Source organism: Accipiter gentilis, chromosome 30 (genome assembly GCF_929443795.1).
Source record: "Accipiter gentilis chromosome 30, bAccGen1.1, whole genome shotgun sequence".
NCBI lineage: Eukaryota > Metazoa > Chordata > Aves > Accipitriformes > Accipitridae > Astur > Astur gentilis.
This window is the reverse complement of record NC_064909.1, coordinates 7,979,452-7,995,545: the sequence shown is the minus strand read 5'-3', so window position 1 is coordinate 7,995,545 and position 16,094 is coordinate 7,979,452. Positions and strand designations below refer to the sequence as shown.

The following is a 16,094-nucleotide window of genomic DNA, read 5'->3' as shown; positions in this document are numbered from 1 at the left end:
TAAGAGCTAAGTTTGATACTTACCTTCCTTGAAAAAATACTACACTGAATCTATTGCTATTGTCTGGCCTAGTGCCTACTTTTCTGTCATTTGTTTCCTCTGCATTTTGATAAAATATCATGCTTCCCGCTGAAAAAAATCTTGAAGATGCAAAATGCAAAACAGTGCTAGAATACCCTAGTCTACTATGATATTTTCTGAAGATGGTGATGCTATTAGCATGTGTGTCTGTTAGTAGAATTATTCTAGAGATAAATATTGCCTAAATGGCATGAAAGAATTTGGAAGGAACTCAATGTGACTTAAAACTTACTTGTTTGTATGCTTCTAGAGTTGCACTTGCAAACTGTAGTAAACAAGACATTCTTATGGCTCCCAATTCCTCTCAGCCCTGCAGAATCATTAAGAGTCAGTATTCTTTCTTGCAAAGGGTTAGAAGGAACTGTTTACTAGATTTCAATCCACTAGACTCCAGAGCTTACACGAGTGTCAGAGGGCATTTTTTGGCCTGCAGGCACTTTATTGCTGTTAAAGATGGCTGAGGGGGTAACCTCGGTGACATGCATTCATCCAACTGGCAGCTAAGAGACTCCTATTTATAGTGTTTTATGTAGATCTCTGGAAGATGACAATCACACAAACCCACAAGCTCATTTTTGTCATTTTTTTTTCTCAGAGAAAGGATCTACTCCAAGGCTGGAAAGTCTATGAGACTCCATAGGAGTGTTACCATGGAGTTTCATGGGCTTGGGCTCAAGCCGTAAATATTTAAGTGGAAATAATAAAAGGAAAAACAAAAGATGGCCAAATGCCCAAATGAAACCATCTAGAGCCTGCATGAGCTGGAGATAAGGCTAATGAGACATTCAAGATAAAGTAAAACCAGCATTTTCATTAACACATTTTCAGCTCCTATCACAAAGCTGCACTTGCCTTCGTAATGGAATACAACCTTTCTTTTAACATTAGCTTTCCCTCAACAAAAGCAGCTTTCAGCAACCAATTGGGGGGAAAAAAAATCACATATTTTGTTTTAACAAAATAGAACTAGCAAGGACATAAAAATATGAATTTTGAAAGCCAAGTCTTGGTTTCCCAGTGGGAGGAAGTTCAAGTGTGCCAATTTCCAATAGCTCTGGGTTGGGATGCTGTGAGCATGCATGGTGTTTATTGACTTCTAAATTAAAGCAGTCAATTTCAGAAAAGGCAGAGTTACGAAGGCCATTCTTTCAGTTTTACACCGTGTGTATAAAATAGTAACAATCAGCAAAACTTACTGAATGAACTGCCACCATATAGCCAAATGTGCCACCCCTTCTTTATCTTATTCTACTCTTCTGCTTTTTTCACTGTATCGCTCAATCAGTCCCATCCTTCTTTACAATAAACAAGTAACCCTACATGTCTCTTGGATTGATTTATATTTATTACTCACTTCAGTCATTCTACTTCATTTGTTAACTTTTTCCAGATGACTGTTAGTAAAACTGTGTGAATAATTCACAATGAATAATTTACTCAGCAAATTTACCTTCTTTTTATGTTCTGTTTTACTCCAAGAGATTCTTTCTAGAAAGTACTCACCCACTATGGGCTGGCATTGCAGGTCAGTGCCTGTGTAGCTACTGTTAAGCAAGAAATGCAGTAGAGGTCCCAGGCTTATCCTTCAGACAAAGCTATTGTCCACCAATTATCAGGAAAACAAAATCAGTTGAGAAGTCCAGCATACAGCTCCCGCAAATTCTTCCCATCTAAGGCAGAAGAGGGGAGTATGCCTTTTTTCCTTTAACTTGTCTTCTCCTTCCTCTCAGAGCCTGGTCCGGATCTTACAGACTCCAATACCTTTGCTTAGTCACACTGTACTACCTGGTAGTTAAGCTCCAATTAGTTTTGACTGTTCTTTTTCTGTTGAATTACCATAGCTTAGAAACATACAGTCCCAGTCACAAAGCCAACATTTGCTTTCTGCAATAGTTCTGCAGTTCCCTGTTTCCATGACTGTTCCTGCTAGGAAACTTGTTACTAGACTATTCCAGCTCAGCAAACACAAAACACAGAGGGGAATGAACACACAGTCCACTGAAGCCCATTTCAATGACTGCTTCCATAGTTATTGCTCTGGCACAAGCTCAGGTTTGTTCACTTGCTTTTTACAAAATAATTTACCTAGCATCTCCATTACCTTTTTCACTCTGATATAACAGGAGGAAATACCGCTGTTCTTTGTGTCTGCAAAAACTTACACAGATTGGGACAATCACATGGTGAGGATGCATCTCTATTATCCTTAAAACTCCTTTTTTATTTTCCCTGGGGTTCTCCTATGATCTTTGAATGAAAAATGTTTGCAGCTTATACCCCCTTATTTTACAGAATTTACACAGACATTTATATAGGATTAAATTAGGTCATGTTAGGAAGGCAAGCACTTAGACACCACAGTGTTCATGAGAGACTGTACTACCTATGTGCTGTGCAACATACACTGCTTAGGAATAATTGGTCAAACCTGTCCTCTATCACACCTGTGTGTTACTTCCCTCTGCTTGCACAGATCAGACAAGGCAAGAGGAAGCTACTTATTTATTAGCGTGGACTGTACTTTCTAATACAGTGACACATTCGATCTAATACCTACCCATGCAGCTAGGCTTTGTGGTCTGTAACGCAGATGGATGAGCGGTGGCACACACACACAGTCTGGTTTCTACCAGCAGGTGAATGTTTGGATTTCATAACACGCTGGTTTGCCAAAAGTCACACATGCGTGAGGGGGAGAGGGGAAATGGAAATCACCTTCTGCTCTCCACTTAGGTAATCCTTCTCTCCCACAAACACTGTGCTAGGAGCTTAGGACAAAAATAAAATAAAATAAAATTCTCCCCATCTCAAATCCTTGACCTCTTTTCCAAGGATCATATTGTCCATTGTTGTTCAAAAATAATACAAAAATCCTGTAAGATTGCTTGGTCCGGACCTCAATGGCACTCTGTAGGTTTGGGGCATTTGTTGGCACTGTAACTGGTACGAGTCACGTTCGGTAGAAGATGAAGAAGTGGGTTGACATGTCTGCCAAAGTAACATTTGCTGATTAAAAAGCTGAGACAAATCCTGTTGCTATCCAGTTATTTATCACATATCTCTTTGGTAGAAAACAGAGAAGATACTGAAAAGGGCAACAGGAGCATAACCTAGTTTGGTCCAGCGGGTCCCAATTTACTCTCATTTACTGCTGTATTAAACAAGCCATCAACATTGTATTTCAGTAGCACAGACTTCTAGCTCTGCTTAAAGGAGAAGCTCCAGTGAAGGCAGTAGCATCACTTCATATCGACATGAAGGGAACTTCAATCAATCTGCTGTCTTTATAGCTTTTAAATTTGACACACATTTTAGATGTGCTATTGTAATTTTCACAGAAACTGTAAACAAAACATCAGATGTGTTATTTGCACAAGTGTCTTTAAACTGTAGAGAACCATTTCTAGAAGATGAGCCTGCCATGTCTAGATAGGTAAAACTCTAAAATATAAAAGGTTCTTCCATGATGTACTGGGTGCAGGTGCTGAGGCCCTGGCAGCAGGGCCTGAGGGCCTCCTCTGTGAGGAAAGGCCCGGGCTGCCCCATGCCGGACAGGGCTGGTTCCGGCCGGCTCCAGCCGACCCACCGCAGGGCACAGCTGAGCCCCACAGCCACGGGTAGGCACCTCAGGGAAAGCCCGTGTCAGAAAGGGCAAAACACTGCCAGGCAGCGAGGGGTGAGGGGAAAAGTGTGAGAAGCAGCCCTGCAAGCCCCGAGGGGAGAGCAGGAGGAGGGGGAGGAGGTGCTCCAAGTGCTGCAGCTCCCCGTCGGGAGCCATGAGCTTTCTCATCCTGTTTTCTCCCTTGTCCCACTGAGGGGGGAGTGGGTGTGCTGGGTGGGTGTTTGGCCATTAGCCAAGGCTAACCCAGCACACATGATTCCTAAACAAAGCACAACAAACACATCTTTGGCTTACCTTCTTTGAGCCTCAATAAGCAGGTGGCTGCTGCTTTTAAATGAAAGAGCCCGGGCCTCTGTTTTGCTATTGACTCTTTAAGTGGTGTTCATGAAACGCTTAAAACTACTCCTACATGAAACAGCTCATGGTTAGGAAATTCACCCAGAAGCGGAGGTCTCTGCTCCAACGCCTATTTGCACATTTTAGTCGGTGACCATAAAAATCATAAACATTTTTTTGAATAGGGACTGGAAACTAGGTCTTCACCCTGCCGTCTAAGTAACCCTAGCAATAAGCTACACAGGCATGTTCTTTCTCCTTTCACATCTCTGGATCATCAACTTTCTAATTCCATTGCTTTGAAAAAACTCTCAGTGTCATTAAGAAAAATATATGCCCTTCGTTTTCCCATGGCTTTATGGTTAGGCACACGTAGAAGTAAAAAGATGTGGGTTTGAACTTCTAACTGAGGAAAGCATATAAGTCATGTGTTCCCCATCCTGGGCAAGCACTCTCACCACAGTATTCATACACGCCACATACCATCACCATGACCATCTCAAGAGAAAGTGACCACAGGGATATTTTTGTGAGGGACTAGATTATTTTCTGCATGAGTCTCTGGAAACACCTACAAGATAAAGCTCCTCAAAAGATTTTAGTAGAACAAGAACAGTGGGCTGGCTGGGGACACAATTACTTAGCTGGTCAAATCAGGCCAGTTTAGACCTGCACAAAATTCTAGGGACAACAGACATTTTTACCAAAAGAATTGAAGTCTTGAAACTAATGAAGGCTATTGCAGAGAAATAGACGTTCTTAGGCATTCAGTACCTCAGGATGATAAATTATCCACTGTTTTTACCTGATTTCATTGGGGTTTTTTCATTGTATCGTTTACTTCTTTTAGCACCTACTTTAGGAAATGAATCATGCCCTGAAAAAACTATGTTTCTTCCCACTGACTGAAGACAATCTGGCTTGGATGTAGTTATCCACAATGCAGGCCTCAGTATGTTCTGATTAATCCCTTCCCAGACACATACAGAACTGAATTTGGTTTACTGCTAGATGGCAGCTGAAGAGGCCCTTTTGAATGATAGTTTTGGAGTTAGACCCTCTGGTTCTAAAAAAATGATGCTTTTCCTGGATGCTGCCTTTGCTGACCTTGTTGATGAACACCATGATACATGAATAAAATGGCATATAAACTCTTACTGTGAAAGTATACATTTCATGTAGAATTATTATATGCTCTGTTTGATAGAAATTGTGGAGCAATCGCATGTTTCACCTTCTGTTAAGGAATAATAATTTTCAGGCTTTCCATTCTTATTGTGACCTAAAAAATTTTGCTTCATTTGTAGTTCATACACTGAGCAGATAGACACAAAGTTTGGAGTGGGAATGACTGTTTTAAGATGATGCTGTGTTGGAATGGAAAACACTATGCTACTTTAGTAGTTAAGCATCTGAGCCTCCTTCCACATGAATTAGACATTTTCAGAGGCCTTGGCAAAGCCCAGCCAAACACAATGCTCATTCAGTTAATAAAAAGCACTGCACTTTCTCTCCTGACAAATCCGACTCCTGAGTGCTTATTAATACACAGTGTTGCAACAGCTTACCTTTTAGCTTCCTAATGCAAGCCAAAAATTCAGAATATCAATTTATTAAATTCTCTTCATTAAAAACCCACATTCAAAATGAAATAAGTCTCAAGACCCACACTTTTCAAGACAATTGATGTATGGATTTGCCAGACCTACCACTTTAGCACAGAGCCCATTTTTGTCCTTTTAATGTCACAAGTATGTGAAACCCACAGCCATAAAATAAAACTCAAATAGGTTGAACAGTCAAGTTTGGCTAGATATTTTTCCCCCATAGAAAAAGTATTCAGTAGATTGCACAAAAGTTCCACTGAGATCTGAACTGCTGCAGTATCAATGGGCTGGTGAATTTCAAGGAAACACACAATTCTTTATTTTAATCATCTTTTCCTGTGCACTGCTTACCTTTATACACATATTTGATTTGGAAGCACTCATAGTTTTCATACCTTCATTAATCATTTGGAATGAACACTGGGGAGCTTTCGGGAAATTTAGGGGGATGACATCATCACCAGGATCCTGAAAACAATAATTAAAAATGACAGGTGAGCACAGCTGGGAAATAAAGCTAAATTGATAACATATTTTGTCTGACTAATTACAACTTTTTAACCCACAAATCAATATGAAATTGTTAAAATACTGCTATGCAGTTGCTCTTCTATGAGTACAACTTCAGTGTGAAAAAAAAGTGGAAGATACAATTACAATAGACAAAATGTTAGTAAGAAGAGATGGAGCCTGAAAATGTTAGTTCAGCACCTTCCTCCTATGGGTCATCCTGGGGAAGTCACTTCTATCTGTCTGGTTAATTTATGACATGATCCAGTGCTGTATGTGCATTTCTTGTTCTTCCCCACAGGACCAAAAGACACTGCATGCCTTCTCCCTGTCCTCATCATTAGTTGCACTGAATCTTATAGTCAGATCATTCAGAAGGAATTAGAAAAATTTATAAAGGAAAATGGAAAAAGATTTACTACTAGAATGTGTCTTCGACACATACATGCAATAAATCACAGGTCACTGAACTGGCCTGTAAGCAAACAGTTGTTTAGCAAAATAAGTAGTTTATGCTTCTCTTATCAGGAATTACTTCATGAGCATTTCTAGAATTCTTAACTGAGCACAGAACAGTTGATCCATCCTGCACAGAAATATAGCTGAAAAATGTCCAAGGTTTTATTACTTTTCCAGAAGAATAATATGTCCTGGTTTTTCCAGCTGCAGATTGGGCAAGTTCCATTTAGTGAATGTTTTTAAATCTCCCAAGTATTAATGTTAGAAGTAACACAAGATTCATTAGCTGAGCATAAAGTAGTTTTTGGAGGTGCGCTTGATGGAACACGAGCTCATCCATGATGCTCAGAGGACATGGCAGATTACTATTCATACAAAAGGGCAACTATTTGCTAACATATACATCAGGAAACTTTGGAGCCAGCCATTGAGATTCAGGACAAAACTGTGTCTGACTGAACACTAAAGTTTTAGCATTTTGACATTGCTCTCAATTTTCTTGGGTTTTCATCCAGAAAGCAATGATTTAAAGACTAAAGGCTCTGTTTAGCAAAAACGTTCCACTGCTTTTGCAATGCTTAAGCCAAGAATGTCATGAAACAGCTTTTTGGCACCCAGATGAGCTATTAAGCAGCAGCTCAGCTGGGACCCCAAACCAGGTGCCTCCTGCAGAGAGCACTCAGGAGGTACACTTTTCATGTTAACAGCTCTCCCCAACCTTGCTCTCCTTCTAGACTTCATTCAGAACTGTGACCTCTCCTTCTGCAAAAGCAGTTTTCAGAAGTCAGTCTTTTCAAAGACAAATGGTCTTCCTCCTGAGCTCCATATTGTCAGTTATGTGACCATACTGACTTCCCACCCAAGATAGGTAGGAACTCCCTTCCCGCTACTGAGATTGCTCATGGCTCTCTACACATAGTAGGTAACTCCACATACTGAAATTAGCATGATTTTTGGATATGAGTTGAGTAGTGGTTAATCTGCAGCTCCTCCAGAGACCTGCCAGCCCCCTGAGCTGAACTCTGGACGTTCTGAAAGTTTTCAGTGGGGCCCATTCGGTCTTTTCATCACTGGCCAAATTTCATGTGGTCATGAAGAGAAAGGCAAATCAAAACGGTCCTTATGGAAGAAAGGAAGATAAGAAAAAAATAAAGGCTCATTTTCACAGCCATGATTAAATAAAACAAACGCTTTTGCCATCTGATTAGGCATGAAGGAATAATTCAAAAAATATTTGCTGAAAGTTATCTAAAGATTTCAGCTGAGGGGGAGTTTGGGGGAAGGGCGTTGGGAGGGTTAATGAACCTGCCTTGTTTGTGTATTTGACCTTTTTTCATTTTCTGGAAATATATTGCAGCAGCCAGAGTAGTAGGCTGTAAATCAGTATCACAGGATATTTGCAGAACATCAGATTCAGGACCGCAAGTGCTCACATGTGGAACTATTCAGAGCAATCAGGCTCATCCAGAAACCAGGAGATTGTAGGTGTCTGCTCAGAGAAGCTTCAGCGCTGAACCTTTTGCTGTTTGCCTTACAGATAAAGCAGTAAGTAGTTTCTGTGTAGATGCATTCAAAATAGGCTGGCAGGAACATTGTCTAACTGAAAGTGTTTTCTATCTTCAGTTCTCCTTAAGAGAATAATAGTCTCACAGTGAGACACAAACAACAGTGAGGACCATCTTAATGCCCTTAGTATCAATAAACTATTATACTGGTAAAATGTTCTTGTATTTATTAAGTTTCAGCTCAGAAGCAGAATATTTGAGAAAAGTAATCGGCAGCCAACGGGACAGGTGGCAGGGCTAATCTTTTGTCAAAAGGGCCATATTAGAATGGGAAGTAATTTAATACTGTGTCAGTGTCAATCAGTATTACTTTCGTGGAAGACTGTAAACAGAGGACTCTTAGGCCCTTCCTAATTAATTCACATGGAGATATTGCTAACAGATGGTAAACACATGATTAGTCATGGCATCTTTGGTTTCCACTTCAACATAACTATCACAAAAAATAAAAGGATTGTACCATTAGCTGCAAGAATTGTACAGTTCTGAAATTACTTGCAAGTAACATATTCCTACATTCACCATGATAGTTCTGCCCTACAGAAATTTAAGTACTATGTTCACATTTCGTCTGGTAACTGTAAATTGTTCTCAGCAGAACAAACTGACATATGTACAAATGTTTCTGCCCTTGGGAAAGCAAGGCTTAGCTCCATTTTTTATGTGAGATACATATCCTTTGCTTCAGTTCTCTGTTGTGATTGTCAATACTTTTTTTCTTCCATTCAGAAACATTATGAAGTGGGCAGAGCAACTAATATTACTGACCCAGTAATACAGACCATCAGCCTGCACTCCCTGTTCAGCTCTTCCTTGTTGAGGAGAGAGTACGGACATGGAGCTCCAAAGCATCAAAGGCTCATTTTATAAGTCTAACGTTAAAGTTATGTGCTGTTGCAAGCTAGGCCAGCTCCTAAAAAGCATGTAAAATCAGAGTAAATGGAGCCCAGTCTGGCAGCTGTGAAAACTTTCACTGCTAGCACAGCCAAAGCAGATGCTTCAGCTCGGAGCGGCATTCAACAAAGCAGCTGCCAAATTCTGGGTCGTCTGGATGGAGGGTCGTCCAGGCTGGCATTCAGTGCCAAGGCTGCTGTATGCCCCATCCCCTCTGCTGACATTCAGATGTGCTGTGTTTTGATGTTATTTACATAAGGTGGCAGAGCTGGAGAAGCATGTGGTGATAAAACCTGGCATGTTCCAGAAGGAAGACACTTAAAAGAAACAGCACGTAACTAGATTATAGCTCAAGTAATCCCAACCTTCAAGGGAGCCTATAAACTACATACCAAACCCTCGCACAGCTGAAAGCCACAAAACACATACCACATACCACAGAAAGGATAAGAAGGGTTCACGGGTGGCACAATAGCAGTGGTTCTTCATGAGTCCTTCGGCTCCAGCCTGGGAGGGTCTGGGCTAGGTTTGCAGCCGGGAGCCAGGATGACCCAGAGGAGTTGGTGCTGGCAGCCCCCATGGCCTCTGTTTGCCAGCAGTTGGCATTCAGAGGCTCCAGCACATTTTGTCTGAGCAGCACCTTGTTGCTTGTCTCTTAACGTGGCCCCAGCACAGAAGTTCAAGTGTGGAAAACTATGCGTGTGTGCTTGGTGTTTAGCCAGCCCTGATACAGAGGGATACCTGACCATACTTTTTACTTTCTTCTCAGGTGAAGAATAAAAGAAAAAGCCAAAAGATGACAAGTTTTTATGCGTTCAAGAAGAGAAAATATTTTCAAAGACAGTCACTGTGTTCCTTATGGCTGAGACAGAGCCCGAATCCAGTGGGAGTTTGCCTCTTGGCTTCAGTGGAGCAGGTTTGAGCCTGACACTTTGCTCATACAAAATGTTCCCAATGGGCCTGAGCAGGATGATGCTCCAGCTTGTAGGACAACCTGGGAGAGCCGGATGACTGGAATCACACTCAGAAGTTAAAAGCAGTACAGAGTGCCTGAATGGGAACTCTGAACACAAGCTTTGAGTCAGAACCCTGCTAGGTCTCAGCTTTATCCAGATCAATTTTAAAACATAAATACATGCATATCATTAAATAAGTGACAATCTATCTGACTTTGTACACATTAAGTTAAAGCAGTTTCATATGGTAACTAGTGAAAGGTGAAATGACAAATGGGTTGGTCTAAACTGAGTCTAATCTCCTGAGAAAAAAAGGCATATTTAATGTCCATAGCTGGAATATTCGGTTGATACTAGGCTATATTAGGCTGTGTGATGTGCTTTGCTTTTTCCGCTGCTTTAACTGTGTGTTTTATCATACATTTCCAGGTGGTTTCCTGTGCAAAGTTCAAAGGAGTCTGAGAATTGCTCAATGAAGTTGTTTTTCCTGGGTGAAAAGATGAAATCTTTGAAATGCCTTGCAAGGTTAGCTAATATACAAAACCATTCCCATTTAAAGATCAAAATCCAGTCTGCAGAAAATGAGTTCCCTATTATAACAGTAGGAAATAAATGACGTATATGAGATAGATAGTGTGTGTTACAGGAAACGCTAGTAAAGAAGGTTTCTCAAGGACTGTCAGTACGGCATCCCTTTTGCTTTGGTAGGTTTGCTGTTGCTTTTTCATCAGATAAGAAAGAACAGCACAGAAGACAAAGGGTGAATATAACACAGTTGTTTTCTTCCCCTGCGCTCCCCTCTCTGCTCAAGTATTTCTACTGCTCAGGCTTTCTTACCTTGCCTACCCATGTTAACTCCAGGGAAGATTTGGTGTTTTCAGAGTTGGCTAGGAGGAAAGAAATCACAGACCACCTCTGAGAAGGAGAAGAGAATCAATGTCCCTTTTGTGCATTCTGGGACTGCATTGCCTTTTCCCAGAGTATTTCCCAGGATCACCCATTCTGTACCCTTCCAACAAAAGCTCCGAGAGCCTTGACCAGAGACGCATCTTTGGATGGTCTGAAAGACCACAGTCATTCAGAAAAAGCATTTATCCCTTATACAGAGCTTTAAAAAAATAGCAGGTTTTTCTCAGAACGAAGACAGATTTTTGTGCTTGTTTCTGGCTGCCTACCTATACACACAGGCTAGGTTAGCTTAACCTCAAAACACAGCATTTAAGTTGGGGATAGAATATTTGGCAGTTACATTTAAGATGTAATGAACAAATCAGTTTGTCATCAGTTTGTAATGGTACAAACATTTGGAGTATTGCAAGACAGCTTGAATAATATTGTGCTCTCCAAAGTAAAATGTTAGCATTTGGTTAGTGGCAACAGTGGGTAAAAATGAATTCTTGTTGCTGGAATGTTACATTTCTGTGAGGTTAACCACACTTTGGCCAGCGTCAAGCCAGAAATTAGCCTCTTGGCTGCTAAGACGGCAGCCTAAATGTGCAGATTTGATAAAGAAATCCTCCGTGGTTCCAGCTGTTTGGGCCAATTCAGAGAAGGGATAAGGGAGTTTAGCATTAACTTACATTTGGTTAAACTAGGTCTAAAATTGCGCCCTCCCCCCCCTTATCAGTACTAAAATATGGTACATCTACTCATTATAATTGTATACCTTAATCAGAACCCAAATTCCTCGAATGCACACAACTCCAGTGAATGACAGCTGGAGTCAACTTTGACTACAAGTGGTTAGCATCAGCTCTGCTCTTCAGGCAGAGCTTGTTGAACCAACAGAAGCTAGAGTTCCCACATACCTCCCATTATAAGGACCAGTTTTTAAATATTTATGAATTTGCCAAATCTAAATCATTCAGGCAGAACAGCTTATTGCTGCAAAATTTGTTTCCACTTACACAGTTCATTAAAGCAGCAGAGATTTGTGCATGAGTGTATATCTGAAAAATTCAGACCCTACTAATGACCCAGGCATGGTCACTGATTTTATGGTGAAGAAACATCTGTATTTTATCTGTTTCCTTTAAACATTTAAAGAATCTACAAGAACTTTTTTACCCTAGAACCAGTCAGTCCCAATCCGTGACAATACAAAAAGTCTGCACATGCTTGACACTGTATTCTTGAAGTGGTCCCTGAGTCTTCAAAGGACTGGTTTTTTTCTGATTGCTGAATTTAAAATTTCATTTAAAAGGGAAAACAGTTTTGCTTTCAGCAAGATGAATCATAATAATAGTTTTGGCAGTAAGTTCTTTAACTTAAATGGGAAAAATAGCAGTTCATTTGTCATTGACTTCCCAAAAAAGAAATTTCTCAGAAGTATCTTAATATTTAACCTAAAAATTACCTTTTATCTTTGATTTGTATCAACATATTTGAGGGATGAATTAGTTAAGGGAACACGGATGTGACCACTGTCCCATATACATTCTTATTATAATTAGGAAACAATACTGAGCCTTTGGATACAAAAGAGGAATCTGTGATCTGACTTATGTAATGCGTTAAAATAAGGCTTAGAAAGTCTTAAAAGAGCTATTATTGAAGAAGGAGTTTGCAAAGGTTGTCAGATTTGAACACACTGATGTTTTTTTGGTCTGCCCTTGTTTTAGCAAGGGATATATTTGATAAGAGAACAAAAACTGTTTATTGATTATTAAAACCAGTCAGGATGCATGAGACTTTTTAGTACATCATTAAGCATGCCCTCCAAACATAAAACTATATACTCAAGTTTAGTTGGGCTGTATCTCATGAACAGAATGAAGGAAGGAATGAAGAAAGGAAGGAAGGAAGGGAAAGAGAGAAACAGAGTGAGACAGGAGGAAAGAAAGAAAGAAAGAAAGAAAGAAAGAAAGAAAGAAGGAAAAAGACCTGTACACTGTCTCATAAAGACAATTGCAAGGAAATCGCTGCAAACATCACAAGTGTGGAAAGTAATTGGAGAAGACCATTTGTATTTACTTTTTATACTTAGAAAAGAAAATTCTATAGTATTCTTTTTGTTAGATTTTAAGATGGTCATGGAGGTAAAAAATGGAAAATGAACTATAAGTGTTATTTGAAAAAAACCCAGCTTATTGGTTAACAAGGCAATTAGGTGTCCAGTCTGCACCAATGTTTTGTGAAATCAAAATTCCTTTTGATTTCATGGGAGTCAATGGAATGGAGGAAAGTAATTTACTGATTATAAAGTCCTTCAAAAATTCAGGAAAGATCTTGCTCCAAGTTAATTGGAGCTTTGCCATTGATACACAGCAAACAGGCAATATTCTACCTGTTCTGTTCAGAGAGCTTAATACATAGTAATAAAAGAATAACCTCCGTATACAGACACTAGCTACTTACCAAAAGAGGACACAATATAAATTACCTACAGCATAGAGACTGATTTGAAAATATGAATCTGTATCAGTATTAAGAAAAGTATACACTAACAAACTCTAAGAGACACTGTTTTTCAATAGTTTGGGCTTAATTTCTTTGAGCAAGGAAATTGTCTCTGAAAAAAATGTTTCTGTTTTGTTTTCAGCTGGGCTAGGTCAGATATGTCTCACAGAGAATCTGCACCAACAGTTGCACTGGTGCAATCAAGGGTGGGGACACTGCTTCCCCGTGCAAAGGTACAGCTGGCAGTCAAGGGTGGAACAAGAGTGAAGAAGGAATATTTTAAGCCAGTATCATCACTGAATACTTGTTATTGTAATACCAGGTCCTAGATATTCTGTACTGTGCTAAGAGTTTGATATTAAATATCTAATACGATGTACATATATTGAAACAGGATTTTCCCAGTTTAAAACATAGGTAAAAAAATTGTTCCTACTTCTTATGACAAACTTGCAACATAAAGCCATCCCCAGTTAATCTCGGATCTATTATAATCACACAAGTGTAAATAGAACTAGACTGTAAAAATCTCAGTTAAAAATGTTTAGATTATCATTTAAAAAAACACTTAAAGGAAGAAAAAATTAAAAAGCATCCATTTCTTGTTGGTATGAAATGGAGTCATCCTTCCACTCATAGTTAGGCATTCACTCTTTCCAAGTGTCTTCCTAGACACTGGGATCATTTGTGCAGCGTATAAATACCCAGTGTGGGAGCATTCTTCCTAGTTTTAACCGTATGTTAGCCAAGCTCTGAGAAAAATTAAGAATTATTAATTCCACTATGAGGTGCTTATTGTCACGGGATCTGGATATTTTATGAGCATGGCGGAATTTATCTTCCAGCATCTACCAATGCAAGGCATAATGGTGTTCCTGTTTTAAAAATGGGAATAACCGAGAGTGGCTAAGTACCTAATAGGACATGACTTGGACCTAATTTTTTTGAGTACTTAACATTTTATAGCATGTTATAGTTTCACAACACAGCTTCTATTGACTCAGCTGCCTTTCTGAGAGCTCAGCACTTCTAAAAGTCAGACCTCAGGTATCTTGAACCAGTTGCTCAAATGTGAGGAAAACACAGTCAGTGACCACCTGTGAAAGTGCTGGTGCCTAATTTGCCCACCATTTCCAGCAGCTCACTAACAGGGCAAGGGACCAAATTCAAGTCACCAGAGTGGTAATGCTCTCTCTAAAGCACAAGACTTTCCATCTTCTTTCTAAATATCTGCCTTACCTTTGGCTTTATCAAGTCATGGGCAGGAGTATTTTGTCATAGATGACTTGCAAACACTGATGGTCACTTTTGCTAAATACTACAAATTCAGTGTAGCTTTTCTATGTGGTATTAGACACAACATATTCTGCAAGATGCTGAGAGCTTTTTGCAAGACAAGGCATGTTCACTTACTACCGAGCCTGGCTTGTTGACTACGGCCTCAGTTGTGCTGACTGCAGCTTTGCAATTTTAAATGAAAATCCCATCTCTGCATTTTACTTGCACCAAGATTAAAGGAAGACATATGGAAAGCACAAGGCAAAAATAAAAATAATTAGAATTGTCTGACATTTGCTCTGTAACACACCATTTATATTTTAATAACATGGGAAGTCAGCCTTTGTTAAAATACTATACAAAATACTGGCATGAAGCTGCAAAACAGGTAAAAGACAAATTCTGAAAATAGAGGTGACACACGAGTATCCTACACCTAAGCCCAAGGAAACCAGACAAAAAAAGTGCTATGAATTCAAATGCTACATTAGAAATATTTGTATGTCTTTCTTTTGGGAAAAAGAAATAAACATACACGTGCAAACAGATATTAGGAGAGAGTTTGCAAGTTTGTGTTGCTACTTTCTTCTTTTTAGAAGCTTTTGTTTTATTTTATAGTATTATATGAATAAAATAGCATTACTTCTGTCATCCTTATCATCTGGACTTCAACTTATTACCTCGTAGAGCCATCACACTTACATTGTCATACAATGTTTTTCAGAATCGTTTTTCATTTATTAGAAATGACAATTCCTGCATATAACCTTATTCAAATAAACTTGATACCCACTTTAAAGCCACTCTGACTAAAGCCTGTATTTTCCCCACTGGCGTAACATCTCTGATCTTAGAAATACACATGCACACAAAGCTGTCCTGAGACTTCAAGTCTCTACCACCAGTAAAAACGGATCTGCCCAGGACAAGAAGCAACAGTCTTCTGTTGTGATTGTTTCGGTGCCTGTTTGTATCCCTCCAGAATTCGACATATCCGTGGCCAATATTGATTCTACTGATTCCCAGCTCGAAAAGCGCTTTGTCCCCACCAAAGAGCTATTGACTTAATCCATTGCCTGAAAAAATGCAGATACTGCAAGATCAGAGCACAGTCTGCTCGTGGAGCTGGCTGCAAATCAACCTGCTCCCACAGTGGGGAAGAGCGGGAGCACTGCTTTCGGCGACAGCCCACAGTTAGACAGGCTTAGCCAATTGTGAAACCACAGAGTAAGTCTCCCTTTCTTCACTCCTAGCTAGGCCAGCCCAAAGCACAAACCCCCAAACCTTTACTAACGATATATTATGGCTGGGAACTGAAGCACGCACAGAAGTGTGTGTGTACACAGACACCAGCATGTTCTCAGCTAGAAACTTCACACAAGCCACT

General features: G+C 39.8%; 1 long non-coding RNA gene across 2 annotated transcripts in view; it reads right to left on the bottom strand.

The window, feature by feature from the left end:
• Window positions 1–6,035: 6,035 nt before the first annotated feature.
• The window catches only part of LOC126052684 (uncharacterized), a 45,596-nt gene continuing 35,537 nt past the window's right edge, over window positions 6,036–16,094 (bottom strand). For both annotated transcript variants that reach the window (XR_007510121.1, XR_007510120.1), the window contains one exon: window positions 6,036–6,114. This is a non-coding gene — a long non-coding RNA (uncharacterized LOC126052684). The remainder of the gene's footprint in view (window positions 6,115–16,094) is intronic.